Source organism: Daphnia magna, unplaced genomic scaffold (genome assembly GCF_020631705.1).
Source record: "Daphnia magna isolate NIES unplaced genomic scaffold, ASM2063170v1.1 Dm_contigs196, whole genome shotgun sequence".
Taxonomy (NCBI): domain Eukaryota; kingdom Metazoa; phylum Arthropoda; class Branchiopoda; order Diplostraca; family Daphniidae; genus Daphnia; species Daphnia magna.
Window position 1 is genome coordinate 11,624 of NW_025533169.1, and position 20,405 is coordinate 32,028.

The 20,405-nt window shown below is 43.3% G+C and overlaps 1 long non-coding RNA gene across 4 annotated transcripts; it reads left to right on the top strand.

Moving 5' to 3' along the window:
- The first annotated feature begins 482 nt into the window (after nt 1–482).
- LOC123467565 lies at nt 483–4,769 on the top strand. 4 transcript variants are annotated; one of them, XR_006641802.1, is made up of 8 exons: nt 483–669; nt 814–891; nt 958–1,057; nt 1,150–1,242; nt 2,323–2,480; nt 2,551–2,683; nt 4,404–4,525; nt 4,634–4,758. It is a non-coding gene; the product is annotated as an uncharacterized LOC123467565 (long non-coding RNA). The 4 variants fall into 4 exon arrangements; XR_006641799.1 differs by having other exon boundaries at nt 1,150–1,238; nt 4,634–4,755; XR_006641800.1 differs by lacking the exon at nt 4,404–4,525 and having other exon boundaries at nt 484–669; nt 1,150–1,238; nt 4,634–4,769.
- The last annotated feature ends 15,636 nt before the right edge of the window (nt 4,770–20,405 follow it).

Sequence of the window (20,405 nt, forward strand, 5' to 3'; positions counted from 1 at the left end):
CACATTGAATAAAAGTATACTTGATCCTGTTTTCTCATAGAAGTAATAACTCATGGTATCACAGTGTATTCACATTGAAAAAAAGTATATTTGATCCTGTTTACATATAGGTTTTAAAACTCTTGGTTTTGAGTTTGATAAGTTAGGTGCCGCTGGCCATGGCTTGTTGCCACTGGTTACAGCTTACGGGTCGTCTGCCGTCCCTTACACACCTTTGCTTCTTTTTATTTTATTTTTTTTTTGTTTCAGATTGCAATTACATTAATAGCAGGAAAAAAGGGGGGGGACGTATACATAGCACACAAAAAAACACACGTTAATTTATTTAAATTCTTTCAATTAGTTTAGTAGATATGAGGAAAGAGATGAGGTGGGCTGCAATTTGGTTTTGTGTGTGTTTAGGGATTGAGCTATTGAGTCCTAGTAGTGTCGGTAGTCCTGGGGGGATGTTGAGGGGGGAGAGATTGCGTTCCGTTTCGGACCTCGCTTCAGTGTAGTGCTGGCAGTGGAGGAGTACGTGTGTGGCGTCCTCTCGTTCCGGGCATCCGTTCGGGCAATCTGCGAGTGTTTCCGGTTCCAATCTGCTGATGAAGTGATTTAGTTTGTTGTGGCCGCTGCGTAGTCGGAACAAGGCTGATTGGATAGTTCTTTTCTTATTGGTGTGCCATGGTAAGTATCCAAAACATTCTCTGCTTGTCACTGCCATGTTTGTTGATTGAGTTTTTAGTTTCTGGAACGTGATGTTTTTGTGGTTAGCTTTAGCTGTTGCTATGTTTTGCCTAACATCAATTTTGTTTGTTATTGTTTTTGTAGTGGCATTGCGTCGGTCCTTCCGGATGTTTGTCGCCAGTTGGTCTGCGATTTCGTTTCCAACGATTCCGGCGTGTGAGGGTATCCATGTTAATGTTATTCTGGTCCCTGAAGCATTTAAGTTGAAAATCTGTTTGATTATTTCAGGTATTGCTGGGCTTGACTCCCATTTGAAGTTGGATATTGCTTGAATGGAAGATTTTGAATCAGTGAAGATGGTGGCTGAGTCCATCTCGTACTTGTTGAGGTGGTATAGGGCTTGTCTGATTGCATACAGCTCTGCGTTGAAACTATTTGTGGAATTTTTCAGTAACCATGCTTCGTTCTCTTTCTTCTTAGGTATGTGGAATGCACAGCTGGCAGTTTTTGTTGTCTCGCACACTGATCCATCAGTGTATACTTCAAGGTGGTTGGTGTTTGGATTACGAGTGAGTGAGTTGAATAGTTGGTTTGTTTGGTTTGATTCTGTGGCTTGTTTCTTTGTGAGGGGGAAGTAGTTCGTTGGGATTGAGAAGTGTTTCCATGGTGGGAGTGGTTCCACTTCAGGTGTCTGCGAGGAAGGTCTTTTGAAAAAATTTTTGCCAGTTAGGTCCAGTTTCCTTAAGTGGGTGATTGCTGCTGGGGTGCTGTTGGTTTTCCACGTTGTTTGTCTTCTAGTTAGTTCTTGGATGGTGCCATATGCCGGGTTCCACGGCTTTTCGTTTAGTCTGAGGAAGTAGTTGTATGCAAGTTGGTCCCATCTATCCTTCACTGGGTATATGCCAGTCTCGATGTTCAGTAGTGCTTTGGGGGTAGATTTAAAGCAGCCGATGATTGTGCGGAGGATTTGGTTTTGAGCTTGCTCCAGCTTTTCCAGTCTTGTCTTTGGGATGGTTGTGAGGATGGTAGAACCGTAGTCGTATGCGCTCCTAATCATGGCTTTGAATATGCGGATGAGTAGGGGAATTTTCAGTGTGTTTTTTCCGTAGGTCATCATACGAATCAGGTTGGCTCTTCTGAGTATTTTGTTCGTGGTTGCTTGGATCTGTGGTTCCCATGATAGTTTGTGGTCCATGATGATGCCAAGGAATTTGTACTGCAATACTTCGCTGATCACGGCTCCATTGAGTTTGAACTGTTGTGGGGGTCTTTGTTTCGTTTTCTGGTGAATGTCAGCGATGCACATTTACTAACCGAGAATTTGAAGTTCCATTTTGTGGCCCATTCTTCTATTTTGTTTAGTTGCAATTGGAGTGGGATCGTTGTGGCTGCTTTGGTTTTCGCCGTGGAATATATTGCGATGTCATCGGCGAAAAGGGAAGTTTCGCATCCTTCTTCTGGGATTGGGAAGTCCGCAAGCATTACGTTGAATAGGAGGGGGCTGAGCACACTTCCTTGAGGGACTCCTTTGGAAATTTTTCTTTCTTCGGATAGGTTGTTGTTTACTCTTGTCCTTATGCCTCTTCCGGTAAGGAAATTTTGTAACCATTTGAGAGTTCGGCCTTTAACGTTTGCTTTTGTGAGTTTGAATAGGAGTCCTTCTATCCATGTGTTGTCGTACGCCTTCGAGATGTCCAGGAATATTGCTGTGGTTGGGTGGCTGCTGTTGAAGCCGGATTTGATGGCTGATTCTATTCGGATTAGATTGTCGGTGGTGGTACATCCTCTTCGGAATCCGGTTTGGACTTTCGGTAGTATATTCAGCTGGTCTAGGTGCCACTTGAGTCGATTATTGATCATTTTTTCCATTACTTTCCCCAGGCATGATGTCAATGAGACTGGTCTGTACGATTCCGCTTCTCCGGGTGGATTGCCTGGTTTGAGGATGGGTGTGACGATGGCACATTTCCAATCTTTTGGGATGTATCCTTCCCTGAACATCAAGTTGATTGTTGTGAGTAGACTCTTACGATTTCCACCGTTTAAGTTTTTCAGCATTCTGTTGTGGATTCTGTCAAGGCCCATCGCTTTGTCTGGTAGTTGGGAGAGGCTCCTTGTCAATTCTTGAATGGTGAAGTTAGAGTTGAGGGGTTCGGCATCCGGGTTCTTGATTTGTTTTTCAATTTCCTTTACTTGCTATGGCCTTGTTGGTGGGATGTCATCGTCGATAGGGGAGAACTGCTCCAAGAAAATGTTGGCTTTCTCCACTGGGTCTCTTGTTTGTTCACCTTTCTGGTTGTTGAGGGGGGCATTGATGGTTTCTCTCCGTCCGTTCATCATTGTTTTTGCGAATTTCCAAAACTTTGATGTGTTTTTTCCGTCTAGTGAGTCGATGTGTCTTTCCCACGAGCTATTTTTTGATTCTAGGATTGTCCTCTTCTTAATTGCTTCCATTTTGTTGAGGTGTGTTTTGTCGGTTTGGAGTAGGGTAGAGCGCCACACCTGGTACGCTTTCCTTGCTTGTTTGGCTGCTGCTTTGCATTCTTTGGTCCACCACGGCTTTTTAGACTCACGTGGGTGTGTTTTTCTATTGGGGGCGAAGAATATGTTGTTGGCGTTCATCATTGCCGCGTAGAGGGTGTTGTAGCTGGTCTCGGCGTTTTGGTTTTTTTGGGTTGCTTTTAGTTGGGTCTCGATTTCTTCGTTCCATTCCTGCCAGGATTCTTTAAATTTCCAGGTTGGGTTGTGTGGGGCGTTTGGTGTAGAGTTGATGCTTAGGTCGATGATTACGGGCAGATGGTCACTTCCCCAGTACGGTCCGGTTACTGCAGTTGATAGATGGGCCAGGTTTGGTGTGCACAATGTGAGGTCTATTGTTGCACTTCGGTTGTCGTTCTGGGAGGGTCTTGTCCCGAGATTCTTTGGGGTTATTAGGATGAGCTTGTCGTCGTCTTGAAGGAATTGCTTGAGGTTTCTTCCGGAGGTGTTAGTGTGGTAGCCATCTTCCCATAAGTCTGCGTGGGCGTTTAAGTCGCCTCCTACTATGGCACTATTTCCGGGTTTTTTTAACAGTTTTTCTAGTTCTTCGTATGCACACCGATTTCCATTTGGGCAATACGCCGAGATCAATTCGATTTCTTCGTTGTCTTTTAGCTTGATAATGGCTCCGACTGCTTCTAGGTTTTCGTTGGATGGGACATCTAGTGTGGTAGATTGAAAATTTTTTTTTATTAGTATCGCTACTCCTCTTCCTTGGCTACCGCGATTTTTTGTAAACGAGTTGTATGCTGAGAATTTAACTTTGTATTCATCTTTCCAATGGGTTTCACTAAGGAGGACAATATGGGGGTTGTGAATTCGTAAGTGATTCTTGAATTCTTCCAGTCTGGATCTGTAGAGTCCTCTTGCGTTCCATTGGATGATTTTGATTGGTGGGGTCATTGTCTGGTTGTTTTTTTTGGTGCTTCAGTTTCGCTTCTCCTTTGTGGTTGTGTTGGTTGGGTTCCGCTTCCCTGATTTCTGGTTTTCGTACTAGGTGATATGTCTGCTGTCTTTCTTTTGTCTTTTTCTTTTTGTCGGGCGAGCCTATCTTGTCTGTCTTGTTCGAACATGGCACACATCATTGTCAATCGGTTGTCCAGGCTGGAGAATCCGGTTGCCATTTGGGCCTCTAGTTCCATTATCGGTTCCAGTTGTGTCTTGATCGTGGTGATTTCTTGTTCAACTTTTCCTAGTCTCGTATCGATGTCGCTCGGGATGCCTTGGCTTGTTGCTGCTCGTCGGAGTTCTTCAATTTGGGCTTTGAGGTCATCGATTTCTTGTCTGGTCGGAGCGTCTTCATTGGTGTGGTGTCTCGGTATTTGCTGTTGTGCTGTTGGTTTGGGTGAACTACTGTGGAGTTTACCGGCTTCGGTCACCGACATATTGTTCACGTATGCAAATTTTATTATTTCTTGTCTTCTAGCGAAGATGGGGCATGCTGCTGTTCCTGCTTCGTGGTCGTTTCCTTCGCACGTCGGGCACTTTGGTGGGCTGGTGCACTGTTGGTCTTCTTCATGGGCACAGGCACAGGTTCTACACACTTGAACAACGGGGCTTGATTCTTCCGGATGTCCGAATACCCAACACTTTCGGCACAGGTACGGTCTTGGGATGAATTTTTTTCACTAAGAACACTTCGTGGGCGATGATGACTTCGCGCGGGAGGTGTGTTGTGTCGAAGTAGAGAGTGACCATTGTAGAGCTGGTCGTAGTGTTGTTGGGTCCTCGTTTGGCGAATCTTTTCACTTTTTTTACCCCTTGGTTTGCTAGGAGGCTGAGGAGTTCTTCTTCTGTGTTGTTTGGTGGCACGTTGTAGATGACGCCTCTCACCTCTTGTTCCGATTTGCATAGTGAACATGAGATTTGGAATTGTTTCACTGCTTTCTGTTGGAGAAGTAGGTTCTTTTGCTTGTTGGTTGTCGGGTAGATGTAGAGTTCACCTCTTTGTGTCCACTTTGTTCCGGGCCTCACTTGGCCGATTATGTCGATGATTCCGGCGATGAGGCTTTTCTTTTCGGTGAGGTTCATTAGTCTGAACGAGCATGGTTCACTTACTAGTTGAATGATTATCGGGGCACCGCTGGCTGGGCTGCTGAATCGGTCTGATAATCTGGGGTTCACTCTAATGGTGTGGTTGTCGGTTCCTTTTCTTTTTAGTTGCGTAGTATTTTCTGTTGGGTCTTCGATGTTCATGGATTCACGAGTTGAGAATTCGTAATCGGGATCTTCACCGTTGACTTCCATGTTTGCGCGGGGAGGGGGAAGGGGTTTACCCCTTGTTTTGTCACTTTGCGCGCTATTGAGAGTGAATATGATGCTGTATGAAGTAAAAACTCATGGTATCACAGTGTGTTCACATTAAATACAAGTATATTTGATCCTGTTTACATATAGAAGTAAAAACTCATGGTATCACAGTGTATTCACATTGAATACAAGTATATTTGATTTTGTTTACATGTAGAAGTAAAAACTCATGGTATCACAGTGTATTCACATTGAATTCAAGTATATTTGATTCTGTTTACATGTAGAAGTATAAACCCTAATATAACAGTGTTTTCACATTGAATACAAGTGTATTTGATTCTGTTTACATGTAGAAGTATTAACTCATAATATAACAGTCTATTCACATTGAATACAAGTATATTTGATCCTGTTTACATATAGAAGTAAACACTCATGGTATCACAGTGTATTCACATTGAATACAAGTATATTTGATCCTGTTTACGTATAGAAGTAAAAATTCATGGTTTCAACATTGTATTCATATTGAATACAAATATTTTTTATTCTGTTTACATGTAGAAGTATAAACTCATAATATAACAGTGTATTTACATTGAATACAAGTATATTTGATCCTATTTACATATAGAAGTAAAAACTCATGGTATCACAGTGTATTCACATTGAATACAAGTATATTTGATCCTGTTTACATATAGAAGTAAAAACTCATGGTATAACAGTGCATTCACATTGAATACAAGTATATTTCATTCTGTTTACATGTAGAAGTATAAACTCATAATAAAACAGTGTATTCACATTGAATACAAGTATATTTGATTCTGTTTCCATGTAGAAGTATAAACACATAATATTGTCGCGGTAATTTGAGGCCCCATGGACTAGTTGTCACGTCCGGCGCTTCTGTATCGGCTATTGACCGCAACTCTACCCGAGATGTCCGGCAGTCTTGTCAGCAGATATATCTCCCGGTAGCTGCTGTCTACGTTAGTGCATAAATACTTGTGTGTGTCCCTTGCTGTTCCCCTCCAGTCTAGTTGTAACTGTTTGTTAGTACTGTGTGTGTGAGCGCATCGACAGTGAATACAATCTTAATCGCTACTTGAGTCTCAACGTTATTCCTCCGTGCTACATGTTGAGATGCAGAACTTGTGGTAAGTCTTTGCGCTGTTTCATTCTATTGTGCTCTAGTTGTGCGGAGGCGGGGGCTGTTAGGGGCTTCCGAGAGTCGTCGACCCAACCGGCCTACGTGCCTTAAACTGTTGAGGTACGAAGCCACAGCACCGGCCGTGTGACGGGCGATTAGGGTGCGATAGCGCGGGGACGGCCATAAGAATTTCTGGGGAGGTAGGTGTGACCTAGTGGTGATTAAGGGGGCGTAGAGGCGGACAGTGGTGCGCTGCAAGGCGGTAGATCACCACCAGTAACGATTGAAAAAATCGGGAGTTGGGACGACGAGGGGTTCGTCGGGAAGCGGCAGGTTGTCGTGGGCGACGATCTAGGGATCGTGGGTAGACGGTGTGTCATCCGTCAGGTAACGACGGTCGATCGTTGGTGGGGGAGTAGGAGTTTCGTGCAGAAGGCGGTAGATGAGTGGGGGTGCTGGAAGAGGCAGGGGAAGACAGCGCCCTCGAGACGAATTTGGGCGATTTACGCCAAGGAGTGATCAGGCAATCGTAGGCAGTGCCAGCGGAACCCTCAGTCGTTTGGACGACGTTGTAGGGGAGCCGGGAGGATTATCCGAGAGAGAAGACCGATCAGGGTTTATAGCAAGGGAAATTAATTTGGGACAACACCAGGCTAGTATTAGCGAGGAAGAAACTGTAGCGTGGGCTGACGGCGAGGACAGCTCCAATTCGGAAAGCAGTGAAGGTGGGTTAGAGTGGGATTTTGAGGCTTTTCGGCGCAGATCCTCGGTGGTAAGCGCTCGATTGCTACGCAGCAGGGCCGCCAGAAATTCTGTTGTAGCTGGGGTAGTCGCACCCCTTAATCTCGTAGGGATGGCGGCCCAGATTAAATTCCAGACTCTCCCCACATTCACCGGGCGGGATGGGGAAGACGTAGTAAGTTGGATCCATCGCTACGAGAAGGTGGGGAGATACAACCGGTGGGGGAAAACGAGCTCAGGGACCACATCGAGCTGTCGTTAGAAGGGGCTGCGGGTAAATGGTATGCATGCATGGAGGCATCAGGCAACCTTCCCGCTGCGTGGTCAGACGCACAAGGGCCCCCGGTGGTGGCAGGAGTAAAATCAGCGCTGTTGACACAGTTTACGCCCGTAAACTATGTGCAACATAACGAGGTTAAACTGCGCGGGAGGAAGCAGGGAATTGAAGAATCGACCCTAGAATACTACTACGATGTGCTCGATCTATGCCGTAGGGTAGATCCGCCTATGGCTGAGACCACGAAGCTAGCACATCTCTGGCAGGGTTTGCGTCCTAGTGTCCTAGAAAAACTATGGAGTTTAAAGCCCACCAACTGCAATGAGTTTCTCCAAGAAGTAAAACGCTTCCAGGAGATGACCGATCGAGGGAAGCAAGACGAGTGGGCGATGGGAGTGATGGGAAGGGAGTAAAGAACCCAGCATAGACCAGCGGGGCAGCAAGATGCGTCCGTAGCTACGAGGTTTGAGAAAATCGAAAAGATGTTTGAAGACTTAATGCAGAAAAGAGATAATTTGAACCAAGGGAGAAACATTAATAGAGGGAGAGATCCAAAGGCCACGCCTAATTGGACACCCGATGGTAAGCCCATTTGTTTTAGGTGCAGGCAGCCGGGGCACCTAAAACAAAATTGCCAGATTCCCATGGAAAATCGGCAAGGAAACGGGAATGGGGGAACCATCGTGCTACGGGAGATACTCAAAAGACTAACCCCACGTTCCTCGGCCTCCTAAGGGAAGAGAGCGGATTAAGTTTTCCGTTACTTCGCATTGACGTAACGAAACTTGTCGTCCAGGATGTTATGTGTAATGGGAGAAAGATACCCGCTGTCATTGACACGGGGGCAGCCGTGTCCGTTTGTTCACCCGGGAAACCACGTTATTACACCTTGAGATAAAACCCTGGCTAGCGAACAGGCTCGTGTCAATTAACGGCCAGGAAATACGTCCCGGAGGAGCGGTAGAGTTGGAAATATCGGATGGCGAGTCAAAAGTAGTCGGCAGGGTTCCGGTGTTAGAAATGGGGGGAATTGACCTCTTGCTCGGTAAAGACTTCCTGGAGAGATTTGGAACGAGAATGAAAATAGGGGCTCTGCCTGAATTCATCATTGGGGACATTCCAATGGGGATGATGGCAGAAAAAGAGATTGAAACACCCGAGTTGGTGTCCCGAGTAGGGCGCATGATTCCCGCACGTTCATCGGTGGTGGTCGAAATAGAGTTGACAGCAGGAATCCCGGGGAAGAACGGGGCAATTAATGAGCCCTCGACTAGCGTACTGGAGCGGAAGGGCGTCTCAACGGGGCGATTGTTAGTAGCGGATTGCGAGACGTTCAATCAAGTGCTGGTAACCAATTTCTCAGACCGCAATCAGTGGGTACCGAGAAACATGGTACTGGGGACGCTAGAAGAGATCACCTTAGCTGAAGAGGGTACAGATAGCGAGGGGGAGGTGGTGGCGTTGGCCGCCCCGGGAGCACCCAAATGGTCACGAGAAGTGTTCGGAAAGTATGTCTCGAAGGAAATTGAGGTGGAAAGTCACGACAAGATTGTTGGGGTACTTCAAGATTTTGAGGACTGTTTCGCCGGGGAAAATGACAGACTCGGGGTGTGCAACGTAGCGGAGCATGCGATCGAGACAGGGGACTGTCGTCCCATCCGACAAAGCCCTTACTCGAGCGCATGGAAAGAACGGGAGCTAATGCAGACGCTTGTTCAAGAGATGGAAGACGCTGGAGTAATAGAGAAGTGCAATGGACCCTGGAGTTCACCAGTGGTACTTGTGCGGAAGAAGGACGGGGCCTGGCGGTTCTGTGTGGATTACAGAAAGTTAAACGTGGTGACACTGAAAGATGTGTACCCCTTGCCCAGAATTGAAGAAACCCTAGCCAGATTGGAGGGTTTGGCTTTTTTTTCAATCATGGATCTGCAATCGGGTTATTGGCAGGTCCCCATAAAGGAGAGTGATCGCCCTAAGTCAGCTTTTATAACAGCGGATGGTCTTTATCAGTTTAAGGTGATGGCTTTTGGGTTGTGTGCGGCGCCTGGTACGTTCCAGAGAATGATGGACCTGGTTCTCAGTGGGTTGAGATGGTCTGAGATGGTCCGCGTGTCTAGTGTATTTGGACGACATTATTGTTTATTCCCAAACGATGGAAGAACATGTGAAGAGACTCCGAAGTGTATTTGAGTGTCTTAAGTTCGCAAATCTAAAGGTGAAGCTGAAGAAATGCTTATTTGCACAAACCAGACTGCAAGCTCTAGGTCACGTCGTGGATAAGGATGGAATCGCCCCGGATCCTGAAAAGATTTGTGCGGTTCGAGAATTCCCTAGACCGCCGGCCAACGCGACTAATGCCCAGAAAATTAAACATGTGAGGAGCTTTATCGGGCTATGTTCTTACTACCGGCGATTTATCAGCAATTTTGCAAAAATTGCAAAGCCGTTACACGACCTCACGAAACAGGGAAAAACCTTTTGTTGGGGAGAAGAACAAGAAGGAAGCTTTAATGCTCTGAAGGAGCGTTTGATTGAGGCGACACAAATAGCATATCCCGATTATGGGAAGCCGTTTGACATTCATCCCGATGCCTGTGAATACGGGATAGGCGCGGCGCTAGTACAGAAAACGGGAGATGGAGAGAGACCGGTAGCCTTCGCAAGTCGTTTGCTATCAGCTACTGAACGTAACTACTCAATAACCGAGAAGGAGTGCCTTGCGCTTGTCTGGGCATGATAAAAATTTCACTGCTACATTTGGGGGATGACGGTGAGAGTTGTGACGGACCACCATGCTCTGTGCTGGTTAACTACGAAGAAGGATCTGGCTGGAAGACTAGCCCGTTGGGCACTGCTGGTACAGGGTTATGAACCCCAGGTGTTGTACAAAAGTGGGAAATTACACGAGGATGCAGACGCGTTGTCGCGGTACCCAGTAGGCCCCGCAGAAGAAGAAGAGGAGAGCGATTCCCTGCTACCTGTGCTGCTAGTCACGCTCAACGGGGACTTGGAGGGAATTCGCGTGGGACAAGAATCTGTCCCACAATGGAAAAAAGCATTAATGGTACTAGAACAACGGCCTGACGCCCCATTTAAAAATTTTGTATTGCAACAAGAATTGCTTTATGTGCGTACAATTGGGCAACAGGGGAGCAGGCTTCGATTATGTGTCCCACCGAACTACAGACAGGTTGTCTTGAAAGCGTGCCACGATGACATTACCGCTGGGAACCTCGGGGTGCGTCGGACAGCAGATCGGATCAAAGCGCGCTACTACTGGACAAAATTAGAGAAACATGTGTTGGGATACGTGCAGGCCTGTGTGCTGTGTCAGGCAAGAAAATCACCTCCCATGAAACCACAGGGCTACATGGAAGTAATAAGAGTAGAACGACCCTTTGAAAAGGTGGGAATTGATGTTTTAGGACCAGTTCCGGTGACGGGTGGGGGCAATCGGAACATCATTGTAGCGGTAGATTATCTCTCTAAATGGGCCGAGACGCGGGCCCTACCCACCGCTACGGCTAAAGATGCAGCAGAATTTTTTGTTAAAGACGTGGTACTCCGCAATGGGGCACCGGAAAGCATCGTGACCGACTGTGGGAAGTGTTTTATTGCAGAATTTACTAAGTCCATAATGGCCACTCTGGCGGTAAACCACCGAGCTACTACTCCATACCATCCGCAGCCAATGGTTTAGTGGAGAGGTTAAACCATACTTTGGCAGACATCTTGTCAATGTATGTGAATAAGGCACATACAGACTGGGATACCATCCTACCCTAGGTCACCTTTGCTTATAATTCAAGCCGCCAGGAATCAACTCGCAGAACGCCTTTTTTTCTTTTGTATGGTAGGGAGGCAATACTACCCATAGATGTCATGATGAATGGGAACCCGAATCCGGTGAAACATGACGGGCAAGACGAGGTGGTGAAAAAACTGAAGGAAGCTCAGCAAGTGGTGGCCCAATGGTTACATAGAGTGCAAGAAAAACAAAAGGACGCTTATGATGCAGGACGAAGAGTGGCAACAGATTTCAAGGTTGGGGATGAAGTCCTGGTGTATAAACCTTTTCGCAAAATATGGCGGTCTGAAAAGTTACTACATCGATGGCGAGGACCCTACGTGGTTGTCCGTGAAACGTCGTCGTTAAATTACGAGGTAAAGTTGCCCCGGGCGCGGAATTCAGAAATTGTTCACGTGGTCAGCATGAAGAAATTTGCTAGAGGTTCGCCAGAGGTGACGGATAGGCCTTACGAAGAAAACTTCCTAGGGGATACTTTACCAGTAACTCCGCCACTGGAGGGAGTCAACGGCCAGTAACAACTAAACCCCGACGTGGAAAAGGCCCAATTGGTGAGCTGCGCCAGCAGAGAGAGGAGAAAGGGGAAAGAACTGCACGGCTAGAAGCAATCCAGGAGGAGCCAGAGGAGGAGGAGGGTGTCGATCTCGAAATATCCCGCCCGGAACCACAAGCACCTGAGCAAAGTAGGGGAGGGGAGAGGAGATCGGAGAGAAGTCGAAAACAACCCAAGCGCTATGGCAACCCAATAACCTTCAGCCCCTTGATGCTACTCTTGACACTACTATGTGGGGCAATGCCATGTGGGGCATCTCCTCGGGAGAGATTCGTAATGAGTGGGGTAGTTTTTCAAAATCTTGGGAGAGTCAACTTCAGCGATTCGGAATGGGTAGTCGTGACTGAGGTGTCGTTTCGACAAGTTGAGGCTACCCTGGGCCATCTTGAACAATGGCTGGCGGAGAAACTAACACAGCACGAAGGTGGGCCACTGAACGAGGATTTTAAGATCGGTAATCGAATCAAAGAACAATTAACGGAACGAGCGACAGGCTGCCTAGAGGAACTAGGGGTAGTCAAGAGTAGATTCAATCACTTGAAGGAAGCAATATACGGGAAACAGCAGAGGGCCAAGAGAGGTTCGAGATTCTCGACGGATCGAGAACTGGAGGAGCTTAGTAAACATCTCGACTCTCTGTCAAAAGAGACATCCGGTATTGTGAGCACTCTGGCTGAGCAGGCGACCCTTGTCAATGAAAGCTTGTGGGAACTACACGAGCACACTGTAGTCTTGAGTCAATTGGAGCGAGCCCATCAGACGCTGGAAAAGGAATTAAATAGAGCCAAAATAAATTTCGTAAACGCAATGAATGTATTGGAACGACAGTCAATAGTTACGGCAAGAGTGGATGAGGCTTTCCGAGCGGCACACCGGTTACTGGAATGGACCAAGATGACAGTAGACGACATAAGCATTGGGTTAGCTCTTCTGGCGTCTGGCCGATTACCTCCTGAAATGTTTCCTCCCGCCCAATTAAGAACGGTTCTGTCAGAAATCCGTTCCTCTCTAGCCTCAGGGTGGGCCCTAACTCCCGCACTTCAAAGAGGAGATCTTTGGCGGGCTTATCAGGAAGCGAATGTTGTGACAGCATCCACAGAGAATGGTCTCAAGTTATTCATTCATTTCCCTATAGTAGAATTTGAAAAGACTTTTGAGTTATATGAAATTTTTGTGTTACCCGTGTATGACGCAGAAGGTGGGGTAGGACTCCGTCATTCTTCTTTACCCCAATTTTGGCAGTAGCAGGAGATCAACCAACGTTCATCGAATTAACCGAGGAAGAGGTAAGATCCTGCAAAGATAACTCGGGTTTGGTATGCCCCCTCGCAAGGGCCATCGAGCGGAAAAATGCAAAGAAAACGTGTTCCATGGCGTTGTTTTTACAAGATACAGAAAAGCAAAAACTTGAGTGTCAGCAAGTGTTTGTGAAATGGAAAGGACCTGAAGCTTTGTATCTTGGACAGCGTCAGTGGGCGTTGTCAATAGGGAGAACCCAAACGTTGGTAATCACGTGCCCGGCGCGAGCTGGAAGTCGGAAACAGTATAAACGAGAGTTGGCGACCGTCGAAATTGTGAAAATTCCAAAAGGGTGTTCGGGTCAGACAGATGAATGGATCCTTCAGGCAAGCTATCAGAGGGAGTCATCTACTTCCTGGGAGGAATCCCCGCCATCCCAACTGAAGGGCATCAACTGGACACTCCCAACAGGATCGATAGACAAGCCCCAAGAATCGACGTCGACGTCACCACAGGCTATGATCGCCTAAACCCTTGGAAAAAACAAGGCAGCCAGAACAATGGCCGATATAGTTGGGAAATCTATACGTCAGCTGAAAGAAGAGGATGAAACCCGAATACGTCTACAGTCAACCCCGCCGTCTTACCCATACGAGTTGTTGATGGGTACGATACTCACGGTTATGGCAAATCTCACTTTGTGGTTTCTATTTTACAGGGGAAAGCAACAACATGACCGGGAAAGAATCGAGGTGAGAAAGCGACTCGAGGTGTTGGAGACAACAGGCAGCGTTGAAGGTGCAGGTGACGGAGAGCAGGCTGCACAAAGGAGCACTCAACTGGCTAAATTGGAGGTTCGAATAATAGAACATGAGCAGCACTGTTTGGAGACGCTTCGAAGTCTGGAGCAGTTAACTAAATAGAAGCGGCAAATCCCCCTACTGATGTTATTCCATGTTCTGATGACTGTTTTATTTTTTTCTTGATGCTTCGCATAGTGTTGACCTTGTAATGGGTAGATCAGATCAAATGACTTCCATAGTTTAGTCAAAAGAGGCTATAGCACTCTTACAGTATCCGAATAAAAGTAAAGAAAGCTTTGAACCGTAGGCCTTAGTGGGAAACAGTAGTATAGCGAATTGTAGAAATTTTAGCTAAAGGGGGAAGTCTCAAAATTAAGATTCGTTTTTCTGGTTAAAAATAAATAATAGCGGTCGGGACGACTCGCTATCTAGGGAGGGAGATGTCGCGGTTATTTGAGGCCCCATGGACTAGCTGTCACGTCCGGCGCTTCTGTATCGGCTATTGACCGCACCTCTACCCGAGATGTCCGGCAGTCTTGTCAGCAGATATTTCTCCCGGTAGCTGCTGTCTACGTTAGTGCATAAATACTTGTGTGTGTCCCTTGCTGTTCCCCCCAGTCTAGTTGTAACTGTTTGTTAGTACTGTGTGTGTGAGCGCATCGACAGTGAATACAATCTTAATCGCTACTTGAGTCTCAACGTTATTCCTCCGTGCTACTATATAACAGTGTATTCACATTGAATACAAGTATATTTGATCCTGTTTACACATAGAAGTAAAAACTCATGGTATCACAGTGTATTCACATTGAATAAAAGTATATTTGATCCTGTTTACATATAGAAGTTAAAACTCTTGATATCACAGTGTATTCACATTGAATACAAGTATATTTGATTCTGTTTACATGTAGAAGTATAAACTCATAATATAACAGTGTATTCACATTGAATACAAGTATATTTGGTCCTGCTTACATATAGAAGTAAAAACTCATGGTATCACAGTGTATTCACATTGAATACAAGTATATTTGATCCTGTTTACATATAGAAGTAAAAAATCATGGTATCACAGTGTATTCACATTGAATACAAGTATATTTGATCCTGTTTACATATAGAAGTAAAAACTCATGGTATCACAGTGTATTCACATTGAATACAAGTATATTTGATCCTGTTTACATGGAGAAGGCAAAACTCATGGTATCACAGTGTATATACATTGAATACAAGTATATTTGATCCGGTTTACATATAGAATTAAAAACTCATGATATCCCAGTGTATTCACATTGAATTCAAGTTCAGTGGCGGTCCAGTTATAGAACCGGCCTGTGCGCGGTTCTATAACTGATTGGTTCTATAACCAAGGACCCGATCTTAGTGCCACCTATCGTCGGTTCTTTCATCCCTCAAACTTTGACGGTTTTAGAATGTAAGGGCACATAGCAGAATTTTAATGCTGTTCGCTAGGGATCTAGAGTCCCGTGGTCGAACCACTGCTATGACTAACTTAAAAAGGTTTTAATATATGTGTAATATAGTCTATGGCTATGAATGGTGAGATACTAGTGTATCTTCATTGGTGGGGGACCATCCACAGAGGAAGTGGTTTGATGAACTAGAAGAACGGTTGTCATACCAGAAGGAAAAAGAAATTAGAGTTGGTAGAAGGACTGTAATAGAACAAGGTGCAAGAAGATAAGAATGAATAAAGGAAGCTATTGTATTCTATTGTATTTGGTATGAATAACTTTACCTCCTATTATTATTGTATTTGGTATGAATAACTTTAACGCCTATTATTATTAGTTGGGTCATTGAACCGATGTACAACATTGCCTAAAAAGATAAAACCAATTGCAGTAATATTTTTTTGCATGTTTTAAAAGGCAAAACCCATTCATTCCCGCCATAGAAAATCGATAAAGTTCATAATACGGCCAACGGTGGCGCTGAAACACGGCAAAGATAAATCTGTTCGAAAACCGAGCCGGTTCCATAGCTAGGCTGTTCTATAACTCGACCGGCACTGTATATTTGATTCTGTTTACATGTAGAAGTATTAACTCTAATATAACAGAGTTTTCACATTGAATACAAGTGTATTTGATTCTGTTTACATGTAGAAGTATAAACTCATAATATCACAGTGTATTGACATTGAATACAAGAATATTTGATTCTGTTTACATGTAGAAGTATAAACTCTAATATAACAGAGTTTTCACATTGAATACAAGTATATTTGATTCTGTTTGCATATAGAAGTAAAAACTCATGGTGTCACAGTGTATTCACATTGAATACAAGTATATTTGATCCTGTTTACAAGTAGAAGTAAAAACTCATGGTATCACAGTGTATTAACATTGAATTCAAGTATATTTGATTCTGTTTACATGTAGAAGTATTAACTCATAATATCACAGTGTATTGACATTGATAAAAAGTATATTTTATTCTGTTTACATTTAAAAGTATTAACTCATAATATAACAGTGTATTCACATTGAATACAAGTATATTTGATCCTGTTTACATATAGAAGTAAAAACTCATAGTATCACAGTGTATTCACATTGAATACAAGTATATTTGATCCTGTTTACATATAGAAGTAAAAACTCATGGTATCAACATTGTATTCATATTGAATACAAATATTTTTTATTCTGTTTACATGTAGAAGTATAAACTCATAATATAACAGTGTTTTTACATTGAATACAAGTATATTTGATCCTATTTACATATAGAAGTAAAAACTCATGGTATCACAGTGTTTTCACATTGAATACAAGTATATTTGATCCTGTTTACATATAGAAGTAAAAACTCATGGTATCACTTTGTATTCATATTGAATACAAGTATATTTGATTCTGTTTACATGTAGAAGTAAAAACTCATGGTATCACAGTGTATTCATATTGAATACAAGTATATTTGATTTTGTTTAAATGTACAATGTAAGATTTGCCAGGCGTGTATTTATTTGACTCTTACAATAGCAATACAATCAAACCAAGAAGCATGACACTACTCTAACTATTGTTGCGAATAACATTGCTTTTTATACAGAATTGCAAGTGGCACATTGGGTGTGGCTTTGATTGCGGTGGCGTGTGGTCACTTGGTCATGTGGGCGTTTCCTTGGTGTACACCTTGCGTACACTCAATGTCCGTGCAAATTTGCCATCTTCTGTAAAGCGTAAATAATGCAGTTGGCTCGTTACATTCCTTCCCCCCTGTGCAGCAGGATAAATTGGTCCTCCAATTTCACCTTTGTGTGCAGACTACAGGTCTTAGGAAGGCAACGTGTATTGCGCCATAATATATATTTATAAGAAGCGTCTAAAATATTGTAGCATTGGTAACATTTTGCGCTGATTAAAATAATGGGATGTTATTTTCTTTTAGATGATGTGTGGTTGTTGGTACACTTATTTTTTCTTTTTAGCACTCAGAATTTTCGGAATAGATTTCGAATGCTAATTTCGTCATCTATATAGTCCATTGTATATCTTCCGTCCGTATTGAGGTTATCATCTCGAGCTCCTTGACGTAACAATATTTCTATAATATCTGTATGCCTGTACCTTACAGCTATTTGCAACGCAGTTTCCTTTGATGTGCGTGATCTCCTGTTGATGAATTCCGCTGGACATACTTCCGCGACGTATTTGTTGTTATATTTAGCAGCATAATGTAACACTGTTTCTTCATCCAGCGTTTGGTGCACAATAATTCGATCCATTCACAAATATTTAACACATTCCATATTATTGAGAGCTATAGCCACTAGTAATGGTGGCTCTCCCATGCTGTTTTGGATGTTGAATATGTTACCGTGATGGGATAGAATACGGATTAAATGGACATTATTATCCGCGGCTGCTCGGTGTGCTATTGTCATCCCCTCCTCGTAAATATTACTATCAGCTCCGTATTGGAGAAACATATCCATGACATGTCGAACGAATCTTTCTTTTATCACACTCCCGTGTAATAATGATGTTCCATTGGGGAATTCACTGTCCAGAATTTGTTTTGTGTTTTTCCCATTTTCTCTTGCTTCTAGTAGGTGTTTTCTGATCATTTCTCTTGGTACTTCCAGCAAATTGTAGTTGAACTCTCCTTTCATCAACATCGTTATGGCGATGATTCTTCTTCGTGTCATCTCCGTGTCCATAGCTGGAAATGTTTTCATCATACAGTTTTTACAGTAGGCCGTTTATGTTATTAAGGGAACTGGTAATGACCAAGTTTCCTGTTCTTCTTCGTTGTTGATTACACTTACTGCTTTACAGTTGGCGACCATTTCACTGTCTGACGACGATGGGTCTAAGTCACTTTCTATTTTACTGTAGTAGTGACCCACTTTACTCGGTGATTTTTCTTCTTCTTCCGTTTCTGATGGTGATATAGAACTTTTCTCTTGCATAAATTCGCAATCGCTTTCACTATTGCTGTATCTTTTCTTTTGCATAAATTCACAATCACTGTTACTATTGCTGTATCTTGTTACGTCTTCTTCCATATTTATATTCCGTGACACCTGCATACTTGTTGTTGTTGGTAGTACAACCTTATTTTCACTTATCACTTTGTTTGTGAGGTTTTCGATTTTAGCTGTAGCTACGAAATTTTTTCTTGCGTTCGTACTAATTTGTATCTCACCTTTAGCTTCATTACTCATTAGATTAGTTAAGAGTTCGTCTTCCCAGTCGTTTCCTGTTGGTAGCGTTTCACCTATTTCCAATTGCGGGGTATCTTCTTCAATCCAAGTCATCAAGATTTCATCACTCCAGTCAACATTTGTTAGTTCTTCGTTTTTCTTGGTTTGGTTCATTTTTTTTTTAAATGTATCTTTCCGTGGAAGGTTGGTAATACAACTAAAACTTTTCTTGCTTGTTTGTCTGTTATATAGTTGGAGTACCCACCCCTAACATGTTCAACGTTGCTTACGATTCTCTACTAAAGAAATCTACTTTGAATGTCAATGTTTTATTAGGTGTCCTCTTCCTATTTTGTCTTTAACTATCTTCTAGTCTGAGAATGTTTTCTACAGTATGTGTGAATGTTTTGTTTAATTGACCCCTCCTTTTAAGAAAAACTTCTTACCTTATGTGTAAATTCTAGATTTTAACGACTTATATAGAGTTTCATTCTCGTACACGATTTCTCTCTTCCGCAAAGTGGTTTATGGAAATTTATTTCTTACCCCCCTCTTTTTTTTTTTTTATTATATAAATATATATTTTTTTTTTTTTTTTTTAAGATTGCGTCAAGGCGATCGAAGAAGTCTCGTTTAGCGTGTTCTTTGTTCTTCAGTTGTCGCTTGACTGTCTGTGCTGTTTTGTTTTCATTTTTGAATCCCCCACTTTCTGTGATGTATACGCTAGACTTTGTTTCTCAGCATCTTGTTGAAATTTAAATGATTTTTCACTCTTCCATCCGGTGATGTTCCAAAATTCGTGTTGTGAGTATCGTCGTTTCACCACTGCCGATGTCCAGTTGTTCGAAGAATTATTCAACCCGGTTCGAAGTGGTGTTTCCTGTCCCGTTGTTCCCGTATATGTGGTACAGCCTGTTTGGTGCAATGACTTCTATTACAAGTAAATCCGTCTTCTTGTTCATTTGTGTTATCCTTTTCTTGTTTTCGGAATTCCTTTATTGTTTTGTTTTATTTTATTTTTGTTATATTTTCTTTTTATTTATTATTATTTTTTTTTATATAGTGAATATCCTGGCTACGCCCGACTTCGCGATATTCTTCCACTGCTGCACGCACGGTTCTTGTGGTGGGCAGAATCAGGGGATGACATTTATCATCCTTGGGTTTTGGTTTCGAACATATATCCGGAGCTGACATATTCCGAGATTCAGATACGACTCGAGCACCATCAAGTCTGATTGGCTGTTTTGAACCATTTGAATGATTTTGCTGAGGATGATTGATTTGCTTTCCGTCGGTGTGCTTAATTTTTCACTATGGTTTTGTTTTGGTTTTTGGTTTTTTTTTTTTTTTTAAGTACTGATTGGAAAAAAATTACTCTACTACATCTACCATCTTTTTTTATGTTTGGTGTTGTAGTTTTTTTTTCGTTATTTGTTAAACGTGCGTTTTAAATGGTCTTCTGGAGTACATCTACATAGATCCTCCCACACCATTCCGTAGCCAACGACATAGCTGCATGTCGCGTGACTTCCCGTACATTCCTTGTTTTGCTCGTTTTCCCATTTTAATTCTTCGATAGGATACAATTTTCCTTTCTTTGGTGCACTCGGTGTGTTTATCGACGTAAGGTTTTCTTTTGGTTTTTCTGTCGCTGACGTCATTAAAGGTGCAAATTCCC